The 26,203-nt window shown below is 38.4% G+C and overlaps 1 long non-coding RNA gene across 1 annotated transcript in view; it reads right to left on the reverse strand.

Moving 5' to 3' along the window:
* Positions 1 to 26,203, reverse strand: part of LOC134736237 (uncharacterized) — a 417,079-nt gene that overhangs the window by 375,792 nt on the left and 15,084 nt on the right. Inside the window, exon 2 of the long non-coding RNA XR_010120134.1 lies at positions 4 to 48. This is a non-coding gene — a long non-coding RNA (uncharacterized lncRNA). The remainder of the gene's footprint in view (positions 1 to 3; positions 49 to 26,203) is intronic.

Here is a 26,203-nt window from a genome sequence, read left to right on the forward strand (position 1 = left end):
TACCTCATTAAGTTGCTGTGAGGATTCATGGTATGCTGCAGCCAGCTCCTACAATTTGAAAGAAATAAGTGTGAGCATTTCATTTAAACTCTGCATTCAGTGACATCCTGTGGGTAACTTGAAATCAGCCTTGATGGAAATATTTATAACACAGAAATTAGCAAAAGCAATAAACCTGGGATTTTTTTTTTTGAAGAGCCAGATTACTAGCTCATTACTGAAAATTAGGTCACATATGCAAAATGTTTAGCCTAGTGTCCAGCTCTTTTCCCTTTCTTTCCTGTGTTGAAGAGTATGTTATCTCTCTTCATGGACAATATGATCCTATACCTAGAAAACCCTGGAGATTCTGCCAAATGGCTCCTGAAACTGATAAAAATAGTAAAATTTCAGGATACAAATCAATGTACAAAAATCAGTAGCATTTTCTATACACCAATAACATTCAAGGTGAGAGCCAAATCAATAATTCAATCACTTTTACAATAGCCACCAAAAAAATAAAATAAAACAACTAGGGATACATCTAACCAAAGAGGTGAAAGATCTCTACAAGGAGAACTATAAAACACTGCTTTAAAAAAATCATAGACAAGAGAAACAAATGGAAAAACATTCCATGCTCACTGGAAAAATCAACATTAAAATGGCCATATTGCCCAAAGCAATCTACAGATTCAATGCTATACCTATCAAACTACCAATGGCATTTTTCATGGAAGTATTCTAAAAATCATATGGAACCCCAAAAGAGCCCAAATAGCCAAAGCAGTCCTAAGCAAAAAGAACAAAGCCTGAGGCATCACATTACCCAACTTCAAACAATACTACAAGGCTACAATAACCAAACGGCATGGTACTGGTACAAAAACAGACATATAGACTAATGAAACAGAACAGAGAACCTAGAAATAAAGCCACACACTTACAGCCATATGGTCATTGACAAAATCGACAAAATCAGTAAGGAATGGGAAAAAGACTCATTCAATACATGGTGCTGGGATAGCTGGCTAGTCATATGCAGAAGAATGAAACTGGACCCCTACTTTTCACCATATACCAAAATTAACTCAAGGTGGATTAAAGATTTAAATGTAAGATTTTAAAGTATAAGAACTCTAGAAAAAAAATCTGGGAAATACCATTCTGAACATCAGTCTTGGGAAAGAATTTATGACTAAGTTCGCAAAAGCAATTGCAACCAAAACAAAAATTGACAAGTGGGACCTAAGAAAACCAAAGAGCTTCTGCACAGCAAGAGAAACTATCAACAGAGTAAACAGACAACATACAGAATGTGAGAAAATATTAGCAAACTATTCATCCAACAATGGTCTAATATCCAGAATCTATAAGAAACTTAAACAATTGAACAAATAATAACAATCCCATTAAAAATGGGAAAAAGACAAGAAGAGACATTTCTCAAAAGAAGACACACAAATGGCTAACAAAAGTACGAAAAAATGCTCCCATATCACTAGATATGCACTAATTTGCATATCAGAGAAATGCAAATTAAAACCACAATGAGATATCATCTCATACCAGGCAGAATGCCTAGTATTAAAATGTCAAAAAAACATGCTGGTGAAGCTGCAGAAAAAAGGGAACACTTATACACTGTTAGTGGGAATGTAAATTAGTCTAGTCACTACGGAAAGCAGTTTGGAGATTTCTCAAAGAACTTAGAACTACCATTTGACCCAGCAATCCCATTACTGAATGTATATCAAAAGAAAACAAGTCTTTCTACCAAAAGAACATATGCACTCACATGTTCATTGCAGCACTATTCACAATAGCAAAGACGTGGAATCAACCTAGGTGACCATTCATGGAGGACAGGACAGAGAAAATATGGTACATATATGCCATGAAATACTATGTAGCCATAGAGAAAAGAACATAAGCATGTCCTCTGCAGCCACATAGATGCAGCTGGAGGCCATTATCCTAAGTGAATTAACACAGGAACACAAAACCAAATACCACATGTTCTCAGTTATAATGGGATCTAAACATTGAGTACACATGAACATAAAGAGAGCAGCAATAAAAATGAGAGACTACTGCGGGGGAGAAAGAGAGGTGAGCAAAGTTTGAGTAACTATTACGTATTATGCTCAGTACCTGGGTGATGGGATTCATACCCTAAACTTCAGTATCACACAATATACCCAAGTAACAAACCTGCATATGTACCCTCTGCATCTAAAATAAAAGTTTAAAAAAAAGTGGTATATATGTACAATGGGATAGTATTCAGCCATAAAAAAGGAATCAAATACTGATAAATGCTGCAATGTGGATGAATCTCAGAAATATTATACTAAGTGAAAGAAGACAAACACAAAAGCTCACATATTGTATTATTCCATTTATGTGAAATATCAAGAATAAGTAAATCCATAGAGACAGAACACAGATTAGTGGTTGCCAGTGACTGGGAGGAGACAGGAATGGAGAGTAACTGGTTAACAGGTATAGTGTTTCCTTTTAGGGTGACAAAAATGTTTTGGAACTAGATTATGAACATAAAAAATGCCACTGAATTGTTTACTTTAAAATGGTTACTTTTATATTATGTGAATTTTAATTCCATAAAAATTTTTAGACAAAAAGAAGAGTTTGAAAAGACAGCTTTGTTTCTATATCTAGAATACTTTAAGTTACTATAGTAACGATTTCACTTCATAATCAGTAATTTATTAAGGATTTCCCTTGCTGTTGCTTTTGACAATCATACAAGGCAATTTGTTAAGATGACTTTTGATTTTTTGATATTTAAATATGAGGGAAAATTCTGTTCTAGTATTTTGAAGAATAGTGTTGCCAGCTGATCTTCAGTACTTCACATAAGCAGATCTGTATTAGTCCATTTTCACACTGCTGATAAAGACATATCCGAGACTGGGAAGAAAAAGAGGTTTAATGGACTTACAGTTACACAAGGGTAGGGTGGCCTCACAATCATGACAAAAGGCAAGGAGGAGCAAGTCACATCTTCCATGGATGGTGGCAGGCAAAGAGAGAGAGAGCTTGTGCAGGGAAACTCCTGGTTTTAAAACCATCAGATCTCGTGAGACTTATTCACTATCATGAGAACAGCATGGGAAAGACCTACTGCCTTGACTCAATTACCTCCCACTGGGTGGGAATTATAATGCAAGATGAGATTTGGGTGGGGTCACAGCTAAACCATATCATTCTACCCCTGGGCCCTCCCAAATCTCATGTCCCTTTCACATTTGAAAACCAATCATTCCTTCCCAAGAGTCATTTCAGCATTAACTCAAAAGTCCACAGTCCAATGTCTCATCTAAGACAAAGCAATTCCCTTCTGCCTATGAGCCTGTAAAATCGAAAGCAAGTTAGTTACTTCCTAAATACAGTGGGATACAGGCATTGGGTAAATACATCCATTCCAAATGGGAAAAATTGGCCATAACAAAGGGGCTACAGGCCCCATACAGTCCAAAATCCAGCAGTGCAGTCAAATTTTAAAGCTCCAAAATGATCTCCTTTGACTCCATGTCTCATAACCAGGTCATGCTGATACAAGAGGTGGGTTACCATGGTCTGGGGCAGCTTGGCCCCTGCGACTTGCAGGGTACAGCCTCCCTCCTGGCTACTTTTACGGGCTGGCATTGAGTGTCTGTGGCTTTTCCAGGTACATGGTGCAAGCTGTCAGTGGATCTACCATTCTGGGTTCTGGAGGATGGTAGCCCTCTTCTCATCACTCCACTAGGCAGTGCCTCAGGAGGGACTCTGTGTGGGGGCTCCCACCCCACATTTCCCTTTCATACTTCCCTAGCAGAGGTTCTCCACAAGAACTTGGCCCCTACAGCAAACTTCTGCCCGGGCATCTAGGTGTTTCCATACATCTTCTGAAATCCAGGTGGAGGTTCCCAAACCCCAATTCTTGACTTCTGTGTCACGTGGAAGCTTCCAAGGCTTGGGGCTTCCACCTTCTAAAGCCATGGCTTGAGCTCTACATTGGCTTCTTTCAGCCAAGGCTGAATGGCTAGGACACAGGGCACCAAGTCCCTAGACTGCACAAAGCACAGGGACTCTGAGCCCAGCCCACGAAACCATTTTTTCCTCCTAGGCCTCCGGGCCTGTGATGGGAGGGGCTGCCATTAAGACCTCTGACATGCCTGGGGGGATATTTTCCCCATTGTCTTAGGGATTAACAATCAGCTCCTTGTTACTTAACGCAAATTTATGCAGCTGGCTTGAACTTCTCCTCAGAAAATAGGATTTCTTTTCTACCACATTATCAGGCTGCAAATTTTTCTTTCTTTTTTTTTTTTTTTTTGAGACGGAATCTTGCTCCATCGCCCAGGCTGGAGTGCAGTGGCGCAATCTCAGCTCACTGCAAGCTCCGCTCCTGGGTTCACGCCATTCTCCTACCTCAGCCTCCCGAGTAGCTGGGACTACAGGTGCCCGCCACCACGCCCAGCTAATTTTTTGTATTTTTAGTAGAGACGGGGTTTCACCATGTTAGCCAGGATGGTCTCGATCTCCTGACCTCATGATCCGCCCACCTTGGCCTCCCAAAGTGCTGGGATTACAGGCGTGAGCCACCACGCCTGGCCCAGGCTGCAAATTTTCTGAACTTTAATGTTCTGCTTCCCTTACAAACTGAATGTCTTTAACAGTACCCAAGTCACCTCTTGAATGCTTTGCTCCTTAGAAACATCTTCTGCCAGATACCCTAAATCATCTCTCTCAAGTTGAAAGTTCCATAAATCTCTATCACAGGGGCAAAATGCCACCAATCTCTTTGCTAAATCATAACAAGAGTCACCTTTGCTCCAGTTCCCAACAAGTTCCTCATTTCCATCTGAGGCCACTTCAGCCTGGATTTTATTGTCCATATCGCTATCAGCATTTTGGGCAAAGCCATTCAACAAGTCTGTAGGAAGTTCCAAACTTTCCCACATTTTGTGTCATCTTCTGAGCCCTCCAAACTGTTCCAAACTCTGCCTGTTACCCAGTTCCAAGGTTGCTTCCACATTTTCAGGTATCTTTTCAGCAGTGCCCCACTCTACTGGTACCAATTTACTGTATTAGTCTGTTTTCATGCTGCTGATAAAGACATACCTGAGACTAGGAATAAAAAGAGGTTTAATGGACTTACAGTTCCACATGACTGGAGAGGGCTCACAATCATCGCGGAAGGCAAAGAGGAGCAAGTCACATCTTATGTGGATGGTGGTGGTCAGACAGCTAGCTTGTGCAAGGAAACTCTCATTTTTGAAACCATCAGATGTCATAAGACTTATTCACTATCATGAGAAGAACGTGGGAAAGACCTGCCTCCATGATTCAATCACCTCCCACTGGGTTCCACCCATGACACTTGGGAATTGTGGGAGTTACAATTCAAGATGAGATTTGGGTGGGGACACAGCCAAACCATATCAAGTTATTAATAAGAACAGCATGTGAGATTTGTTATTGAATGGGTTTTACTGAGGTGCTGGCACTTTCTGTTCAGCCTGAAGTGGTATCACCGAAAAAACTTTCTGTTTAATCAAAGGGCTTACTCAGGAAATTACACTGCCATGCTGCAGCAGTTGGGAAAACTGATGTACCTCTAATAAAGATGCTGCTAAAATTGACAGTGCAATTCAACATTAAACCAAAATGAAATCTATGACATGAAATTCACCATAGATCTGGTGGCATGGATATATATACTGAATATACTGTACTTGGAAGCCTACAGAACACTGACTTTCTGATATACAGAGGATGTGGCAGGAATAGTGGTCATAAAGGCATCAGCATCAGAGGTTTACTTTGTCCTGGGTACTGAGGGAAGATTTCTTCAGAATATCCTACAGGATACCAGTCTCCTTCTTGGCATATAAGACCTCAAATGATTATTAGATTTCTGGTATATATATAACTCTGGAAATATTCTTATACTTTAGTCCTTTTCTCACTTCCAGAACATAGCAGGGCTAGCACACAGCTGAAATTTCATATCAGAGATGCTTTGGAGCAGTTATTCCTGGTAAGCAGTAACATACCATGTTGCATGAGGAAGAATGGCATGGTTGTTGTCAAAACACTGTGCTCCATGTTTCAATTTCGCCATTCACATACGACCTTAGGCATGTTCCTTGATTTCTCAAAAATCAAACTTTTCATCTTTAGAGCAGGCGTCCTTACAGGATTCATGTGAGGGCCAAATACTGAAAATATGCCCTATATCGTAAAACACTGCACAAAATATAAAATATTATTATTGCATATATTGAGCCGTTCATTCTTGGCCACACTCTACCAAAAATAAAAGCTTTTTAATGTAAAACCTCTAATTTGACATTAATAGGAGTCAAACAGTACATCTCAGAAATCACTTTGAAATGTTAAATCATGGAGTGAAGGAAGAGGCAATATTCCTAGTAATTAAGAGCTGGGCTTTGGAATCAAGCAGAATTAGTTGCAATTCCAAGGCTCAACACATGCTTGCTGATTTATTTACACATCTAAGCCTCAGTTTCCTCTTCTTTCAAATGAGGACTTTGATAAGGCCCCGGTCATTAAGTTGTTGTATTAAATGAAAAAATGTATATAAAAGTGATTAGACCATAGTTTTCAATAGATGTTATGTGATTTTACTGTTGTTGTTCCTATTGTAATTTGCATTTTGAAATTACCTAGGCAGAAAAAAAGTCTCTAATACTAAGGACAAGAATCCCAAGCAGAAGCTGAGAGAATGTGATGGGGAGTCTCACAGATCCTAGAGCTCCAGAATTTAAATTAAAAGCCCTCTGGTAGTGGTTACATTTGGACAGTTAAAAAAAAAAATGGTAAGGCAAATTAGCCTCATTTTCCTCCAGACTCTTCCCCTTAAACTGTCTCTCATATACATTTTCATAAATACCAGCTGGGAGACAACTGTATTTGTGACCTAGTTCTTCTCCTAGGATGGAGAAGGGCCTAAGTGAGAAGATTCTGCCCAAAATGGAGCCAGCAGTCAAGGCTAAGTATGGGAGTAGTTTTGCTGGCCATGGGCACAGGGCATGAAAAAGGGAAAAAGGAAGTTTTAAATGCCTGGCAAAGGTAGATAGGGAAGAAAGGGGTAGTCCATAGGGTCTTAAAAGAAGACAAGAGAATAGAAACTGAAGACACACCAAAGGTAAAGAAAGCATGCATGCCACTGTGCATTGGCAGGATAAAGAAGGGGTTCAGGTCAAGCCTGAAGCCATGATAACAGAAGTGTGGTGTATTAGTGTATTCTCACACTGCTATGAAGAATTACCTGAGACTGGGTAATTTATAAAGGAAAGAGATATAATGACTCACAGTTCCGAATTGCTGGGAAGGCCTCAGGAAACTTACAATCATGGCAGAAGGCAAAGGAGAAGCAGGCACCGTCTTCACAGGGTGGCAGGACAGAGTGAGTACAAGCAGGGGAAATGTCAGGCGCTTAGAAAACCATCAAATCTCATGAGACTCATTATCACAAGAACAGCGAGGGGGGAAACTGCCCACATGATCTGATTACCTCCACTTGGTCCCACCCTTGACACATGGGGATTATGGGAATTACAATTATAGGTGAGATTTGGGTGGGGACACAGAACAAAACCATATCAGGTAGTTTTTAAGAATAACTTTGGTGCTCGGTGAGGAAACTGCTAGAAATAATTCATTACCTTTGTTTGAGGTTAGTGGTAAAGCATATCAGATAATTATGAGATTAAAACTTCAATTTCTTATCCTAAGTGAAGAAATAGGCTATCTCTTAAGATAATACAATATGCTTTTGGAGGTACGAATATGCATTTGAGAGAGGAGGTAGAAAAAAACTAGCTAGGCAAATAGTTAGGAAAAAAAGTCCTCGGGAGAACTTCCCTTCTAGCAAAAAGCAGCCCAAGAAATCACTTCTTTTCTAATAAAGAGCAGCCTGGAAGATCAGGCTGCAAACATAGATAAGGAAGCTGGAATTTTGCAAGGGTGGAATGCCTGCAGCTGCACCGACAGAAAGGGGTACCTGGTGGCCAGGCATGTCATCATAGGGGCTCCACCTCCCCCTTTTTAACACATACATAGTAGGAAAGCAACATGGAGTAGCTCAGGCAAAGGACTTGCCTGTGTATTAAAAGATTGATGTGGGGACTGCCAGAGATTCACTCTCTATGCAGATGGCACACTTGGTCCTAACCAGTTTTTCACATCCTATGTAGATAAGATACTGCTTCCCCACTAGCTTAGAAACACTTGCATTTCACTGCTGAATGGCAACCCTTTTGGGGACCCTTCTTTGCTGCAGATAGCTGTTCTCTTTTTTTTTGCCTATTAAACTTCTGCTTCTGCTCTGACCTGACACTTCGTGTGTCTGTGTTCTTGATTTCTTCGGCCATGAGACCAAGAACTTCAGGTGCTACCCCAAGCAACAAGGCTGTTTCACACTGATCCAATCTTAAAAAGTTTTACTATTTTATTCAACTGACACAGAATCCATGACTTTCTGTGTTCAATATTCTTTCTGGTTAAACCACTTTGGAAGGTACATAAGTTGACTAGGATTCTAGAATAATAATTAAAAGTGGTTGCAACATTCAATGTATCAAAATGCATTCCAAGGCCTGAAAGAATTAGCACACGACCCAACAAACTAGAAGGGCCAGCTATACATATTTTTAAAAATCTAAAACAAAACAAAAAAGTTCAAAAACTCTAAACAATAAAACAAAATTTCAATCTACTTCCTAATGTTAATCTGACTCCCTTCGCCAAAAATTAAAATCTTCAAAATAAATCATACGTTACCAGAAAAATAATCTGCAAGTATTAGTAATGCACACAGTAAGAAGAAAATTTATAGTAAAGTGCAGTGCTCATTAACGAAATAAATCAAGATTCAGCTGCATGTGGAAGACGGCATCCAGTGAACTGACGTTAAAATTTGTGATAGAATCATTTTTTTTCCTGCAATTTCCCAAGATTTCCCACATTTACTCAGACCCTTCAGAATAAGTTATTGCTTTCTTCAGCACACTTCAATGTTTTCACTCATGATATCTCTTAAAATCAGGCATGACTTCAAAGGCAGGGGCAATGCACATTACTATTACATATTCTTTTTTAAAACCATAAATCTAATTTTTTATTCTTAATTAAATTTTAATTATTATTTTTAAACAAAATTCAACCCATGTTGTGGTGAAATGTCAACTGTTTTTGCCAATTATAACCGTTTGATGCCTGCACAAATAACAAAGTTTGCTCTATGGATTCCTTTTTACTATCATATTGCTTAATTCTAAGTTAGTAGGGGGAAGATACATAGAATAGAATATTTGACATATGAAGGGAATTTTAGAGCTCATCTTTCCAACTCTCAAAGTCCATTAAACTGAGATCTAGAGATCTTCTTGAGAAACTGTTGTGACATGAGAAAAGACAAAATGATATGAAATCTGGAGTTCTCCAACATCACCTTAACCAGATCACCCTACAGTGATGATACTGCCAATTAATCCCACTCACATACTTCAAGCTCCCAATAAGTGATGTGCCCCTACTTGGAAATATGAGCAGACATCCAAGGATTATCAAATATTCTAAGGCTATAAACAGAGTGATAAAGATATTGGAATAGACATATTAGAGAGTGATCAGTAGGGGAGAACCAAATGCTCATCTTCCATACTGGGAAGTCAACAAATAATACCTAAAATGTAAATACCCAAAGAACAAGGTAAACAAGTAAAAAGTGATAGACTCTAGGTGGGAGAATTGAAGAAAGGAAACTAGGCACTGTTATTAGCCTTAACCTGCCTTGTGGAAATAGCTGGCCCTCTGAACTAAGTGCATGCATACAAAAATGTAAATTTTCTTAAGGAACAAGAGAAGTTATGTGAGATGTTAACAGGATTTTAAAAGGAGGACCAGCAGAAGGTGTCCTAGGCAAGGGCTGTAATGGAGTCACAGCATGGTATAGTGGGAGGCTATGAGCAGAAACACACTGCTAAAACATTAAGTCTGGGTTATTGGGCAGTCTCTAGATAGCTTCTTCTACAACACTTGTACTTCCTCATCCACCATGGAGGTGACAGAAAGCAGTGCCAAGAATGTTGACAATCTGAGACACTGAAAATGTGCACAGTGCTTCTCTGGCACAGCTTGAAACAAAACTGAACTGTTCAACCTGATAAGATACCTCTAGTGTTTTGAAAGAGGTATAAAGTTTACAAATTGCTTATTAGTAGAGTTAAGTGTGCCCAGAACTAGGCGACCCAGAGTGTGACTCCAGATAGAGGACACAAGTAGGTGGCAATGCTGGTCTTGCTGAAGCTTGGTCGACAACCAGCATGCTCAGGCTGGGAGAGATGAATGAGAAGGAAAAGGAGTTTCCCTGGAGCCTCAGAACTCCTGTGCTTATGCTGGTCACTTAGAAGGAAGTTTTCTAGGGTCATAAGTGGATTTAGCTGGTGAAGATGTTTTCCTTTCTTCTGGGTATTGAATTACCCATATTGTGAAAGGTTAAAAAAAAATAGTCATTAAGTTAAAATGAAAAAGTCTGGCTTATAAAGGTGAAAATTGCAAACAGGTAATCAAAAATTAAAGGATAAAATTTAAATAGCAAGCACTAGAAATAACAGAACATTATAACCAATTTTTAAAAACTGTTTTTGCAAGTGCTTTGTGTATTTAAGAGGACAAACATCAAGGATAAATTGTGTGCACTTACAATAATAACAGGAGGAATTAAGAGACAATGGAAAAGGAAATACTAGAGACACTAAACAATTACTTGCAGCTGTCTTTACAAATATAAAAGACTAGAGATTTGTCCGATTTGGGGATCAGATTCCTTCTACTGAAAGCATGAGAATTCGGAAGTGGGTAGATAATAGTGCTACTGCTGATAAAGATAGAGTATCTTTCATCTGATAAATCCAGACAAGAAGCATCAGAAAGAAATGGGAAAGAAACAGACAGATTTTTAAGAGATTCATTTTTGAATTTGTGTAGTTTTCTTAAAAAGCAAGGGGTTTAGATAGTGACTATCATAACTGAATGGAATCATCCCTGCTTTAAGAAAGGTAACAAAACAGTCAGTTTAATTTTGGTGAAAGAACGACATTTAGGAAGGATGTAATCAGAAAGGAAATAGCATATGTACCATGCCTTTTGATACAGGAAATGAACTGTTAGATTAGAATCTACTCCCAAGTTCCTCTCTGAAAATTGTGAAAACATACAGGCATAATTGCAACTGCCCAAAGATAAAGAGGATACTCCTGGCCCTACCCCCTAGTTCTGAAGCTTCGGTTTGATTTATTTAAAATTTCTGATTTAATAATCTCTAAGGGGTCATTATACCCACATTTGGATGCTGGAAGTAAAGTCGAGTCATTTTGGAAAGCTTTGTTGAAGGTTTCACATGCTCTATGAGGTTTCACCACTAGCTACGACCTTTAACTTTAGTATCCTTTAACAATAACAGCAAAGTAAAGCCAAGCAAATATCCAGCCTTGCTCTTTCCAATGAGGGTGTCTATTATATAGAGAGCACTTGTCTCTTCGGGGGTTTGGTTCTAGCTCTTGCCCTGATTCATTTCTGGTTTTAATCAGATTTACCTCTTTTTACCTTTCCCACCCATCTTTAAAGGCGAATAGTAGGACTGGATCACTACACAGAAATTTTAGGAGGATAATTGTGTAAATTGCATTGACTTTGCTCTTTCCAGTTGGTGAATAAAAATGTTTATTTTTACAGAGCTTGTTATCACTTTTTAAGTTTTAGAATTATAGCAACCTGACAATAAAATTACCCTGTTGAGAACTGGAGCTTGGGGTGTATAAAATAACCAGTTTTAGTATTTTTTTCTTTCAGTGCTAGTGTTAAAGTCTTACATCAGTAAAATGATAAAATCCTCTCTCTCTCTCTCTGCATTTGTCTCTCTGTTTGTCTATCTGGCTGTCTCTCTCATACACCCACAAATACAGCCACACACATAGAATTTTCTAATTCAGTTAAGTATGTCTAAACATTTGAATGGTAAATTGTTAGGCTTAAAAGTTTCATTTTATAATAAATCTTCAGTCTTATAAAAAACCAGCTTTTTCTACTTAAAAAACGTTTATTTTATTCATTTCTTGGGAAACCCTACCTCGGAAAATGATAACTGCTATGAATAGGAGTATACAAAGTAATTTAATAGAGAATTCAGATGTAGAACAAAATACATACAGGATACTAATTTAAATGTAGCATTTTTCATCCATGGAGAAAAGTAGGATTGCATATATATGAAATCAAAACAATTGAATAGCTGTTTGGAAATATGAAGGTTGAATCCTTCTATTATTCTTTATGCCAAAACAAATTCTGGCTATAACAAAGATTTAAATGTAAAAAGGATGAATCTTCAAAAGTTCTCAATAAAAGTTCAAATAAAATTATTATAATCTTAGAACATAAAAGGTCTTCTGGTCAAGGCACATGATGAAGAACATATAAAAAATAATGAATAATAAATTTAGCAGTATAAAAATTTTAAATTTCTATATGACAAAAATAAAATAATGGCAAAATAGGAAACATTTTTACAATATATATGATATAAAATACTTTTCAATTTACATATATTAAATATTAGGATAATTTTCTTAATTTACAAAGAGGTAATATAAACCTATAATTTTTAAAAATAGAATAACTCAATAAAAAATGAGCAAAGGATAGGCACACAGAAGACAAATACGAGAGAGCATTAATGATATGAAAAGTGACTAAACCTTATTCAAAGCTCAAAATGTAAATTCAGACAAATATGAGATGCTATTTTTACCCATTAGAATGGCAAAGATAGAGACATAAGATTCCCCTGTATAAATAAAATATGTATTTTATATACAGAAGCACATACATATGTACATATATGTATGTGTACTGCCAATTTATGTATAGCAATTCTGTCTGACAAAGATATGTAAGACTTGATTGCTTTTAGAAAGAGAGCCCAATGTGAGAAAGAGAGACTTTTACTTTTTTGTTTAAATACACTTTATTTTTAGGTTCACAGCAAAATTGAGCAGAAAGTATAGAGGGTTCCCAGATACACACTGCCCCTGCACATGCATAGCCTCCCCGACTGTCAACATCCCCTACCAGATTGCTGCATTCTCCACAATGGATGAACCTATACTGATGCATCATTATCACCCCAAGTCCATAGTTCACATTTGGGTTCACTGTTGGTGTTGTGCATCCTGTGAGTCTGGACAAATGTATAATGACATGGCTCCACCATTATAGTATTATACAGAAGAGTTTCACTGCCCTAAAATCTTCTGTGCTCTGCTTATTTATCCCTCTCTCCCCCCAGCCCCGGGCAACCACTGACTTCTTTACTGTTTGCCTTTTCCAGAATGCCGTACAGTTTGAATCATATAGTACATAGCCTTTTTAGATTGACTTTTTTCACTCAGTAGTATGCATTTAAGGTTCTTCTATGTCTTTTCATGGTCTGGTCATTTATTTCTTCTAGTACTGAATAGTACTCCATTGTATGGATGTACCACAGATTATCCATTCACCTGCCGAAGAACATCTTGGTTGCTCCTAAGTTGGGGCAATTATGAATAAAGCTGCTATAAATCTCTAGTTACAGGGGCTTTTAATTTCTTATTTTTGACTATTATTTGAATTTTCTAATCAAGGGAATTTGTTTTAATGCTAACAAGCATGATGTGGGATGGTATGATGAGCCTTTTTTACTTATGCATTTTAATCATTCCGTTACTACCAAACTAATAAATCTCATTTTTAAAATTTATAGCTAGAAATCAGCAAACAGATAAACATATCAATAAATACGTGAGAGGCTATTCTATCTCACTTTCATATAGTTAAAATAGTAAGTATTGATGTAGTCAACACTATCCACTCTGCATAAAAGCAATTATTTCAGATCTATGCAATGGTTACAACAGCAAATCTAGAGAGATGGGGCATCTAAAGGATGTCAGGTGGACAGAAGCCCCCACTTTTTTAGGCTGTAACAGAGGCCTTGAGGACTGGGGACAACATCCTACGCACAGAGTGGCAAAACTTAGTCTTACAGGTTTGAAAGGATGACCATGCTTAAGTCAGTAATCTCCTCACTGTGGAAACACTGGAGAATGGGGTCGAGAGAATCGAAAAACAGATCCACCTTTAAAAGCTTACCAAGCCACTAGGACCAGTCCATGATAAAGGAACAGGCAAGGAAATTAACATTTCTGGACACTTACTATGTTCTGCATAATACATTTCCTACTGATATTGTAGTGCCATAGTCAAATGAATCTAAAAAATGAGATTCACTTTGACTTCTAGTCTACTAAAAACTCTATGAAGTCCTACAGCAAACTGTTTAATTTCACTTGACGCAGTTTCCCAGAATACTTTTCATACATAACCCCTTTTAACACAGGATAGAACACCCTTGGGGAAGTACTGGTCTATTTCCTCTAACATATATTATTTTATTTGATCCTAATAATTATAGGAGAAATATCTTATTTTCTCCATCTTAAAAATAAGAAAATTGAGATTTCAAATATTTAGGTAACCTTGACCAAGATTATGCTAACCCTTATGTAAGATTCATACTCATGTTTTCTCAACTCTAGATTCCTCACCAGCTATTGTAGAAACCCATGAAAAGCCACCCAGCTCAGAAATTACTCCAGTCTGGATTCCCTTATTCCACTTTGATATTTTAGGAATAAGGGTGTTCTATATAAAGTCAAAGCAACGACACTAGGGCCAAACCCAGGATTTGAGAGTCCTAAGGCCATAATTTGCAACCTATAAGATGCTTGCATACGCTCAGTTGTAATGCAATAAAATATTGCGATTCTCTATGGATCAAATTATTCTCCTTACAAATTATCTGAGTTTGTTGACTTTGGTAAACCTTTGAGGAGTTGCCTATATCTAGGAAATTCAGACCAGTCACATAATTGAGTAGTCCCTGAATCATGATTAGACCTAACTCTAACCCTAATGTTCTCTTAGGCCCCACTGAAAGGTATCTGATACCTCTGTAGCAAAACACAGAGCAAAGAAAGGAGAAGAGAGGAAGAAAATCTGAACATTACTCTAAATTTCCTTGCTTATGTGGGTTTTGGTCAGATAAAACTCCAATTATTTTTTTCTGCATTAATTTCTCTTCTGGTAAACTGCTTATAGAATATATTTCCAGTTAAAGCTTTTAGGGTAGATCATTGCTCAAGCCATTTTCATGCATATTAGAGAAAGCATTTGAAAATACACTGTGGGTAGAAACTCAGATATGGCTCTTGGGAAAAAAACAAGATGACTTCATAGGTCTCCCCACCAACCCACCTAACTTCTGTGATTGAATTAATACAGAGGATAATGGGGGAATAGGGATGGAAATGTGAGTTGTAACCACAATTTGAACTGCGTAGTTACATCATGGCATCAGTTTTTCCATTCAAGCTGGTAAATGGCTATACCCAGAGATATGTGAGCCCTTTCTGATGAGATACAAATCAATCCAAACTGTTACACAATTCTCTCTTCCAATAAATTTAAAACACATCTTTCCCCTTCCTTCAGCCTTTGGTTCTCATTTTATTTCTAGCTCACTGTGGTCTGAGCTCAATTTTTAAGGGATTTGATCCAGTTGCCTGGCCCTGAAACTTGGAACAATTTTAAAAATAAATTCAAATTGTCAAATCCTAAGATCTGGTTGAGTGGGGTTTACCACAGGATAAGGGAGGCAGAGAGTATAGGAGTATGTCTCACCTAAGTGGACTATAAGAAAAGTTTAGAGAATACGTTTGTCAGTTAGCTATTACAGCATTCCAAACCACCCCCATATTTAGTGGCCTAAAACATTATGCATTTTTATTGCTCACAAGTATATGGGAGAACTGGCCTTCTGCCCTTCTTGTTAGGAAAGTTCTTCTGGTCTTAGTTAGGATCACTCATACACCTGTGGTCAATTTGTGTTGTGTAAGCACTTTGCTGATCTTGTTCAGGCCCACTCTCATGTATAGAGGCTGACTGGCTATCACAGAATGGCCTCAGCAGAGATGTCTCGTCTCTGTTCATTCCAAGGTATTTATAGACAATAAACAACTATTGTTGTTTTTCTGTTTTAGAGAGAGGAATATTATGTTACTAATACAATATGTGAGTTAAGACACAAAGATGTGCTCCTTTAGGAGTGTCTGATCTTCCTGCAGGCTAGCCCAGGCAGAGCCAGGGTCCAAAAGGGAATAGAAGCAAACAGGCCTCTTGAGGCCTAGGCTCAGAATTCACCCAGCGTTTCTCTATCCATATCCTATTGGCCAAAGCAAGTAACAAGGATGACCTAGATTCAAGAGGTAAAAAAACAGACTTCACCTCATTGGATGAGCCTCAGAGGGTGTTGATACAGGGAGAAATGAACCACTGGGGATGTCTTCACAATCTAATTATAATAATATTTGATCTCTTTCCTTTTCTAGCTGAATCCTGAGGCACTCTGGACACAGCTAAAGGAACATCCCAGTATCCAGGGGAGGACAGAGGTAGAGTGCCATGATACCTATGTTAGTCATCAATACAGCTCAAAATCAAGTGACTCCTCCACGAATAAAGTAAGCTTTATAAAGGCAGGTGGCTCTTTCTCTCTTCCTCTCTCCTTTCCTCCCTACTGAATGCCTATATTTTCAGAACACTGGATCAGATGCTGAATAAATGAATGAGTGAAAGGAAGCATTATGTGAGAGTGTCTATTGAAGGAGAGTCTGATGAAGAAAGTGAACCAAACTCAGCAGAGAACGGGGAAAGCAATAATGAAGTGATGCCAAAGCAGATAAGGAAAGCCCACTCTGGAGAAGAAACTCCTGAGCTCAAGTGAAATAACAGTGGTGATGGTATTTTTGAGGTTCATGCTGCTGCTGGCTTGGCCATGCTGGGAATATTTAAACAGGAGGAATAAATCCACTGCAACGAATAAGTTGAACAGGAAAAAAAAACAGATTATGTAGCTCATTGTTCTAGAAAGCAGCTGATTCCAGGTGACTGAAAAAGAAAGGATAGGGTGACTCTCTCTGGGGTGGGTTTTACTTACTGACCTGGGGGGCCTGGGAGACCCTAAAAATGTAGAGATCTGTCATTAATGTCAAGGTCCCCGCCACTGGGTGCAGTTTAGAAACAGACTTGTGACACACAAACTGCAGCCCACTAGGAGGAAAGGAAAGGAAAGCTATCATATGACAAGAGATAGGCCTTGGGAATCTGAACCAGTAAAGAGAGAAACTGGTGGCAACCACCAAAGGAGGGCCAAGGAGAAGTGAATCTTTAGTGCCTCAGGGATTCCCCAGATCCTCGAGGCCATGCACCTATTTGACTCCCTTGTCCTTTAGCAAGCAGATATGTGTTTTATCTCGTCAGTAAAACCTGTATTGCCAGGATGACAGTACTCACTTTCTGCAGGGTGCATAACAACTTTCCAACATGTTGTCAGAATGTGTCAGGTCGAGTTACGGTGATTCTATTTCATGAGGACGTGACACATGGCGCCATTGCTGGCGATTCAGACATTTCCTGTCAATGCCTGCCACTCAGGAATGGATGTGTAATCAAACCCAAGTCACAGCTAGGCTTTTTGCATGACAGTCACTTCCAAGTTTTACTTTTAATACCTGAGGTTTTGTGTTACTGATATTAAATAAAAACTCTTTGCAATGAATTTTAAATGAGGTAAAAGCTCTCACCAGAGATTTGTTAAAAGCAGATGAACAGCTGTTCTCTTTTCCCCCTTTTTAGTAGAAGAGCTTTAAATTATATATTAACCAAAAAGGTAAACAGAATAAAATGGGCAATTAAATATTAATGGAAGATGTAGTGGAATTGTCCTGTGCTGCACTTAAAACAGCCTGAATGATTGAGCTGTGAATTGCTCTCCCCGAGGTATTGAAATATTCATCAGTGCTATTTAATAAATGTTCATATTCGTAGGCACTCATGTTTACACTACAGCACTTGCAAGAGAGTGCTTACTAAAGAAAACATGCTAATGGAAGGTGAACTTTCCTGTACAGTGAGTCACCTTAAATTATACAGAGTGTGCGCTGAGGAGACAGGGAAATCTCTCCTCTGACAAATGAGAAGCTTGCCTGAGAGAGGAGTGTCTTTTGTTGAAGAGAATGGCTGGGGATGGCACAGAGGCATTGTGGCTCCAAGACTATTTTGAGGTTTTTAAAATTTTATCTGGTTTGCATTTTTAAAATGTTTACCCTTTCCTGCCTGAAGCAGAGCTTCATTCCAATGCTATTACTGTAAACTGCCTACCTTATGGGAAGGAATGCAAGAGATAGCAAAAAGAAACTGCAGTGGAAAACCCTTAAACAACCGAGGTAAAGCATTCCAGGTGACAGTGGAGACAGACTCAAAGACACACACAGCATTTCCAGGCAGAGGCAGACACCGCCTCTTATGGCTTCCTCTCCGTGACATTTATTTAGTCATTCTTTCCCAAGAACTGTAAATATGGCATCACCTCAGGTAGGGAGCTTGATTGTTCTCATAAGTTAAACAGGATCAGAGCTGGTCAATACCTTGGAATTGGCCTATCTCTAGGGAAAATATTAAGATTTGCTACAGCAGCGGAGCTGTATTGCTGATGAGTGGGATAACCTAAAGGGAGCATGCCAGTCCAGCCTAGACACCAACTTACAGGCAGTTACATAGTCACCAAAATCCAGCAGTACCATTGGTTGGATCAGGGACAATTGGGATGGCCCTGCATCATCCTAAGATTAACCATAAAAACTTGAGAAATGTTTATTCAGTAAGAAAAGGGAATGTCAGTTCTCAGAGTAACAAAAACAGCCATATAGAGTATTGTGGATTGACTTTTGGTCTCAATGTTTTATTCTTCTGTAATGGCATCACAGTTTCCTACCTGTGTCATTGATTCACAGTAGGTAGAAAATACGTCTGTCCCCTTGACTGGGGATTGGCCATGTGACCTGCTTTGGCCAATGGAGTGTTACAGGACATGCAATGAAAAAATGTTTAAAATTTTCATGCACAGTTGAGCTGGTTCTCTTGTGCCCAGGCCTTTTGCCATAAGAAGAAAATGTCTCCAGTAGCTGCTAGTCCGAGAAGGATGAGAGACACTAAAGCCCAACTGAATCCTCCTATATCACGTGAGCTCTAATTATACGCAGATGTGCAAACAAGATGCTAATTTTATATGCCAATGAGTTAGGGATGGCACTATTATGGCACTATTAAGGTCAGCAAGGATCATTCCAAGGTATTTATAGACAATAAACAACTATTGTTTTTCTGTTTTAGAGAGAGGAATATTATGTTACTAATACAATATATGAGTTCAGACATGAAGATGTGCTCCTTCAGGAATGGACACTGCCTTTTATCTAAGGAGACTTTTAAACTAAGGAGCCTTCCTTAGTTTATCCTTTTCCTTGGACATCATCCCTTCAAAAAGGTCACCAAGTCCTGTTGACTCAAATACTTGAATACATCTTATTCTTTCCATTTGCACGGCCACTGCCTGCTTCCAAACACTGTAGTTTTGATTATTACAATAGCGTGCTCAGTTGTCTTTCCAATATCTACATTTCTGTCAGTCATGTTTCCAACAGATCATGGAAAACTTCCTGATTGTATCACTATCTTCTCTAAATCACTTTAATAATAATAAAGACACCTATCAATGATTGCCCATCAAGTACAAATGCTTTAGAATGTCTTTCCATGACACTGAAGATTTTTCCCAAAGTACCCTTCCAACTGTATCTCCAGCCATTTCTCCTCAATCTCCATCCTAGATTAGGGAATTCCCAGGTTATTTTTACTTCTACGCCTTTATTCCCACGCTCCTTCTTTTGCCAAGCATGCTGTTCTCTCTGATTCCCTTTCTGATTTATCCTCAAAGTTCCAATGGAATCGTAGGTCACTCCTTCCTTTGGACTATGATAAGACCTTGGAAGAGCATTTATCCCATTTTTTTAATAAATTCTGTTGGCCTGCCCAAGACTCTGAAGCATAATACAAACAGAAAAGACTTTGACTTAAGTAAGAGATTCAAAATGAATGAAAGGAAACACTACCACTACCAGAAGGAAACCCAGGTTATATTTAACAATAATAATTTACTGAAAATAGTACCAAGTTATATCTAGGCATTTGTTTAACAGTTTCCTCTAAAATCCTTTATAAATATATTTTAAGCTAGAATTAAACTTAGTTGCTTAATAAAAGTTGTTTTTGTACAAAAGGAAAATTAAATTTAAAATGTGGTATTACTTCCGTTGAGAAAGTTATAAGAATCCTTGTTTGTTAGACTATAAGACCATTGTTCAGCTAATATCAAATATATTCCAGTTATCAAGAAAGACTATCATGAGTATAAACAAAGCCACCAATCAGGATAATCTATCCTTTCAATATACTTTTATCTGCTGATTTTCTCCTAATACATTTGTAACACTTGGATGTTGTGTAAGGACTGTTTTCAATGTTCTATAAATAAATCAGGTATATATTGAGTTTGGTAACTAATTGAATGTCTACTTAAGTTCTGATAGTCAATGAGGCAAAACTCTCAGGACCAGTCATTTTACTGGTTAAACACTAGAGGCAAGAGGATTATACTCTACAGATACATATATATACATGAAACCTCGAAAAGAAGCTGACTGAGGCCATTTTGAGGCTACCTGAGGACTTGCTGAAACAAAGTAGAAAGATAAGGCAACAGACAACAGAAAAGGTGACAGGGAGCGTGAACAAGACTGTGGGCCATTAGCCCCCTTCTCCCCAGCATGACTCCCTTCTCCTGCAGCACAATTTGTGATGTTAAGAAAATCATCCAACATTTGAACCACCTAGTCTGTCTTCCATATCTCACCCTACGCCTTTAAACCAATGTAGAGATCTAAACAAAAATACTTGCCTCTAACAGAGTGGGTTCCACCAAGCCTAGCCCTACAGTGAACACAAATATATAGTTTTGTTCAAGAGAGGAGGGTGACCTTGTTAGCATGAGTACCATAATAAGAGTACATTGAGGAAACGTATTAGCACGTGTGCTGCAAAGCCTCCAGGAGGAAATTAGCTGTTTTAAACCATGGAACTAATGTGAATCATTGCTAATAGCTGCCTATTTATCACCAGCATAAAAAGATAATTTGCCTAAGCTAATGAAGTAATTCCAGCTTTTAACTGAATGCTAGTTATTAATTGCATGTTACTGAAAAATACAGGGCATAAACTATGTGAAGGAGTGAGTACAACCAAACCATGCTAGTGTATTAATATTCTTGATGCTCCTAGGTTAATATTCCAGTTTCATGAATTTGGAAATATCAAATTGTTTAAGAAGACTCCTGTGGAGAGAAAGAAAACCTGGATTCCGCACCTTTATAGAAACAATGTAAAATAGTTTGGGCAGAAAAAGATGAGGTGTGTGTGTTTGTGTGGTATGTGGGTCCTTTGCTTTTTCCTTCCTTTTCATTACAGGTGAGAAAATATCCTCAACAATAAAGTGTAGACATTGTAGTCAGTAGGCCTGATATTTAATCCTGGCTAATGCTTTCTAGCGGTATGGCCTTAAATTTGTTATTATTTGTTTCTGAGCCTTAATTTCTACCCTCTCTAAAATGGGATAATATCCAATGTAAAAGCCAACCAATCTGGCCAGGTGTGGTGGCTCACACCTGTAATCGCAGCACTTTGGGAGGCCGAGATGGGTGGATCATGAGGTCAAGAGTTTAAGACCAGCCTGGCCAACATGGTGAAACCCTATCTCTACTAAAAATACAAAAATTAGCTAGGCATGGTGGCGGGTACCTGTAATCCCAGCTACTCGGGAGACTGAGGCAGGAGAATCATTTGAACCCAGGAGGCGGGGACTGCAGTGAGCCAAGATCGCGCCACTGCACTTCAGCTGGGCGACGGGCGAAATTCCATCACCACAAAAAAAAAGAAAAAGAAAAAAAAAAACAGCAAACCAATCTATTGAGTAGTATTAATTTTCTGGGTTATAAACAATCAACAGTTTTACAGGAGTTTTTTTCCTAATATATTTCTCCAAATCTACTGTGTAGAATCGACCTGTCCTTCTGGGTTGTGACTCCCTTAACGAAACTGTGGCAGATTCCATAATTGTCCAGTGAATACTGTTTATTAGAACAATCTTACTTCGGTATTAGAAGACATAGTCCTATCAAGAACTAAACATCAATCCCATATCTGATTCAGCATCTTTCTCCTGACTCCAGAGTAGGACAGACTGACTCTGGCAGTCTGGAGTTGAATGGAGGGTGGCGAGCTCTTCATCTTCCCTACCCACCCACCCTACATCCTGCATCTTTCCCTTCTTTGTGTTGATTGCTCAGGAGTTGGACAAGAGTGAGAGAAAGAAAAATTAAAGTTCCATCTTGGCTAGGCAAGATTATATTCCTCTCCTTGGCTGTAATGACTGTTGCTCATATTCGTTTATGGACTCACTGAGATGGAGATAGCCCTAGCAGGCCCCACTGAAGGGGAGTTCACTCCCCATCCCATCCAATCCCCCAGATATGCATTCCACCCAGCCTCCACATGCTGTGGCAAGACTGTGGTATCCAGTCATACACCCTCCTCAGCCAGCTCTCTAGCCTGAGGTTACCATGGCCAGTGCCCAGTGACTGCCTACTACAGGCTAACCCTGTTCTAGTCCTTTGTGAATACAGTATCAGAGATCAAAACAGAAAAAGTTCTTCACCTCATCATATAGTTTGGAGTGTCTTATAGTCTAGTAAGGGTAACAAAGAAAATAAAATATACTAAAGAAAGAAAATATATTCGTTTAGATGGAGATAAGTGCCACAGAAAAAAAAGCACGTAAGAGAAATGCTACAATTCAAATGACCAGAAGACCTCTCCAGCAAGGGTTCAGAACTGGGCTGAGGCTGAGATGGCTGAAATGGCAGAAGTAGGCTTCAGAAGGTGGATAAAAACAAACTTCACTAAGATAAAGAAGCATGTTTTAACTCAATGCAAGGAAGTTCAAAATCATGATAAAACAATGCACGAGCTGACAGCCAAAATAGCCAGGAACATAACTGACCTGACAGAGTTGAAAAACACACTACTAGAACTTCACAATGCAATTATAAGTATTAATAGCAGAAAAGAACAAATAGAGGAAAGAATCCCAGAGCTTGAAGACTATCTTTCTGAAATAAGACAAGCAGAAAAGAATAAAGAAAAAAGAATATAAATGAATTAATAAAAACTCCAAGAAATATGGGATTATATAAATTGACCAAATCTACAACTGATGGAGTACCTACAAGAGACAGGGAGAATGGAATCAATTTGGAAAACATATTTCAGGATATTATCCAGAAGAACTCCAAACAAGCTAGACAGGCTGACATTCAAATTCAGGAACTGCAGAGAACCCCAGTAAGATACTGCACAAGAAGAACATCCCCAAGACACATAATCATCAGATTCTACAAGGTCAAAATGAAAGAAAAAGTGTTAAGAGCAACCAAGGAGAAAGGCCATGTCACCTACAAAGGAATGCCCATCAGAATAACAGCAGACTTCTCAGCAGAAACCCTATAAGCCAGAAGAGATTAGGGCCAATATCTTTTTTTTTTTTTTTTTTTTTGAGATGGAGTTTAGCTCTTGTCGCCCAGGCTGGAGTGCAATGGCGTGATCTCAGCTCACTGCAACCTCTGCCTCCTGGGTTCAAGCAATTCCCCTGCCTCAGCCTCTTGAGTAGCTGGGATTACAGGCACCTACAACTACGCCTGGCTATTTTTTGTATTTTTAGTAGAGATGGGGTTTCATCACGTTGACCAGGTGGATCTTGAACTCCTGACCTCAGGTGATCCTCAGCCTTGGCCTCTCAAAGTGCTGGGATTACAGGTGTGAGCCACCACACCCAGCCTCAACATTTTTAAAGAAAAAGCATTCCAACCCAGAATTTTAAATCTGGCAAAACCAAGTTTCATAAGTGAAGGAGAAGTAAGATCCTTTTCAGACAAGCAAATGCTAAGGAAATTTGTTACTACCAGACCTGCCTAACAGGAGCTCCTGAAAGAAGCATTTAATACGGAAAGTAAAAACTGTTACCAGCCACTACAAAAGTACACTGAAGTACACAGATGAGTGACACGATGAAGCAACAACATCAACGAGTCTGCAAAATAACCAGCTAGCATCATGATAACAGGATCAAGTTCACACAGAATAATACTAACCTTAAATGTAAATGGGCTAAATGCCCCAATTAAAAGATACAGAGTGGCAAGCTTGATAAAGAACCAAGACCTATTGGTATGCTTTGTTCAAGAGATCCATCTCACATAAGCTCAAAATAAAGGGATGGAGGAAATTTTACCAAGGAAATGGAAAACAGAAAAAAGCAGGGGTTGTAATCCTAGTTTCTAACAAAACAGATTATAAGCAACAAAGCTCAGAAAGACAAAGAAAAGCATTACAAAATGGTAAAGGGGTCAATTCAAAAAGAAGATCTAACTATACTTAATGTATATACACTCAATTTAGGAGTACCCAGATTCATAAGGCAAGTTCTTAGACCTTCAACGAGGCTTAGACACCCACACAATAATAATGGCAAACTTTAACACCCACTGACAATATTGGATCATCAAGACAGAAAAGTAACAAAGATATTCAGGACCTGAATTCAGCTCTGGATCAAGTCGATCTGATAGATATCTACAGAACTCTCCACCAAAAAACAACAGAATATACATTCTTCTCATCACCACATGGCACTTACTCTAAAATTGATCACATCATAGGAGGTAAAACTCTCCTCAGCCCATGCAAATAACTGAAATCATAACAAATAGTTTATCAGACCACTGTGTGATCAAATTAGAATTCAAGATTGATAAATTCACTCAAAACCATACAACTACATGGAAATTGAACAACCTGCTCCTGAAAGACTCCTGGGTAAATAATGAAATTAAGACAAAAATCAAGTTCTTTGAAATTCTTGAGAACAAAGATACAATGTATCAGAATCTCTGAGATGCAGCTAAAACACTGTTAACAGGAAAATTTATAGCACTAAATGCTCACATCAAAAAGATAGATCTATTTTTCCACATCATCTCCAGCATCTGTTGTTTCCTGACTTATTAATGATCGCCATTCTAACTGGTGAGATGGTATCTCATTGTGGTTTTGATTTGCATTTCTCTAATGACCAGTGATGATGAGATTTTTTCATATGTTTGTTGGCCACATAAATTTCTTCTTTTGAAAAATGTCTGCTCATATCCTTTGCCCACTTTTTGATGGGGTTGTTTTTTCTTGTAAATTTAAGTTCCTTATAGATTATAGATATTAGCCCTTTGTCAGATGGATAGATTGCAAAAATTTTCTCCCATTCTGTAGGTTGCCTGTTCACTTTGATGATAGTATCTTTTGTTGTGCAGAAGCTCTTTAGTTTAGTTAGATCCCATTTGTCAATTTTGGCTTTTGGTGGGAATGTAAATTAGTTCAACCACTGTGGAAGACAGTGTGGCAATTCCTCAAGGATCTAGAACTAGAAATACCATTTGATCCAGCAATCCTGTTACTGGATATATATACCCAAAGGATTATAAATCATTCTACTATAAAGACACATGCACATGTATGTTTATTACAGCACTATTCACAATAGCAAAGGCTTAGAAACAACCCAGATGTTCTTCAGTGTTAGACTGTATAAAGAAAATGTGGCATGTATACACCATGGAATACTATGCAGCCACAAAAAATGGATGAGTTCGTGTCCTTTGTAGGGATATGGATGAAGCTGGAAACTATCATTCCCAGCAAACTAAAACAGGAACAGAAAATCAAACACTGCATGTTCTCATTCGTAAGTGGGAGTTGAACAATGAGAACATATAGGCACAGGGAAGGGAACCTCACACACTGGGGCCTGTAGGGGGCTGAGGGAGGGATAGCATTAGGAGAAACACCCAATGTAGATGATGGGTTGATGGGTGCAGCAAACCACCATGTCACATGTATACCTATGTAACAAACCTGCACATTCTGCACATGTATCCCAGAACTTAAAGTATAATAATAAATAAATAAATAAGGTAGAAAGATCTCAGGTAAACATCCTAACATCTTAACTAAAAGAACTAGAGAATCA

The sequence above is a fragment of the Symphalangus syndactylus genome, chromosome 3 (assembly GCF_028878055.3).
Source record: "Symphalangus syndactylus isolate Jambi chromosome 3, NHGRI_mSymSyn1-v2.1_pri, whole genome shotgun sequence".
NCBI lineage: Eukaryota > Metazoa > Chordata > Mammalia > Primates > Hylobatidae > Symphalangus > Symphalangus syndactylus.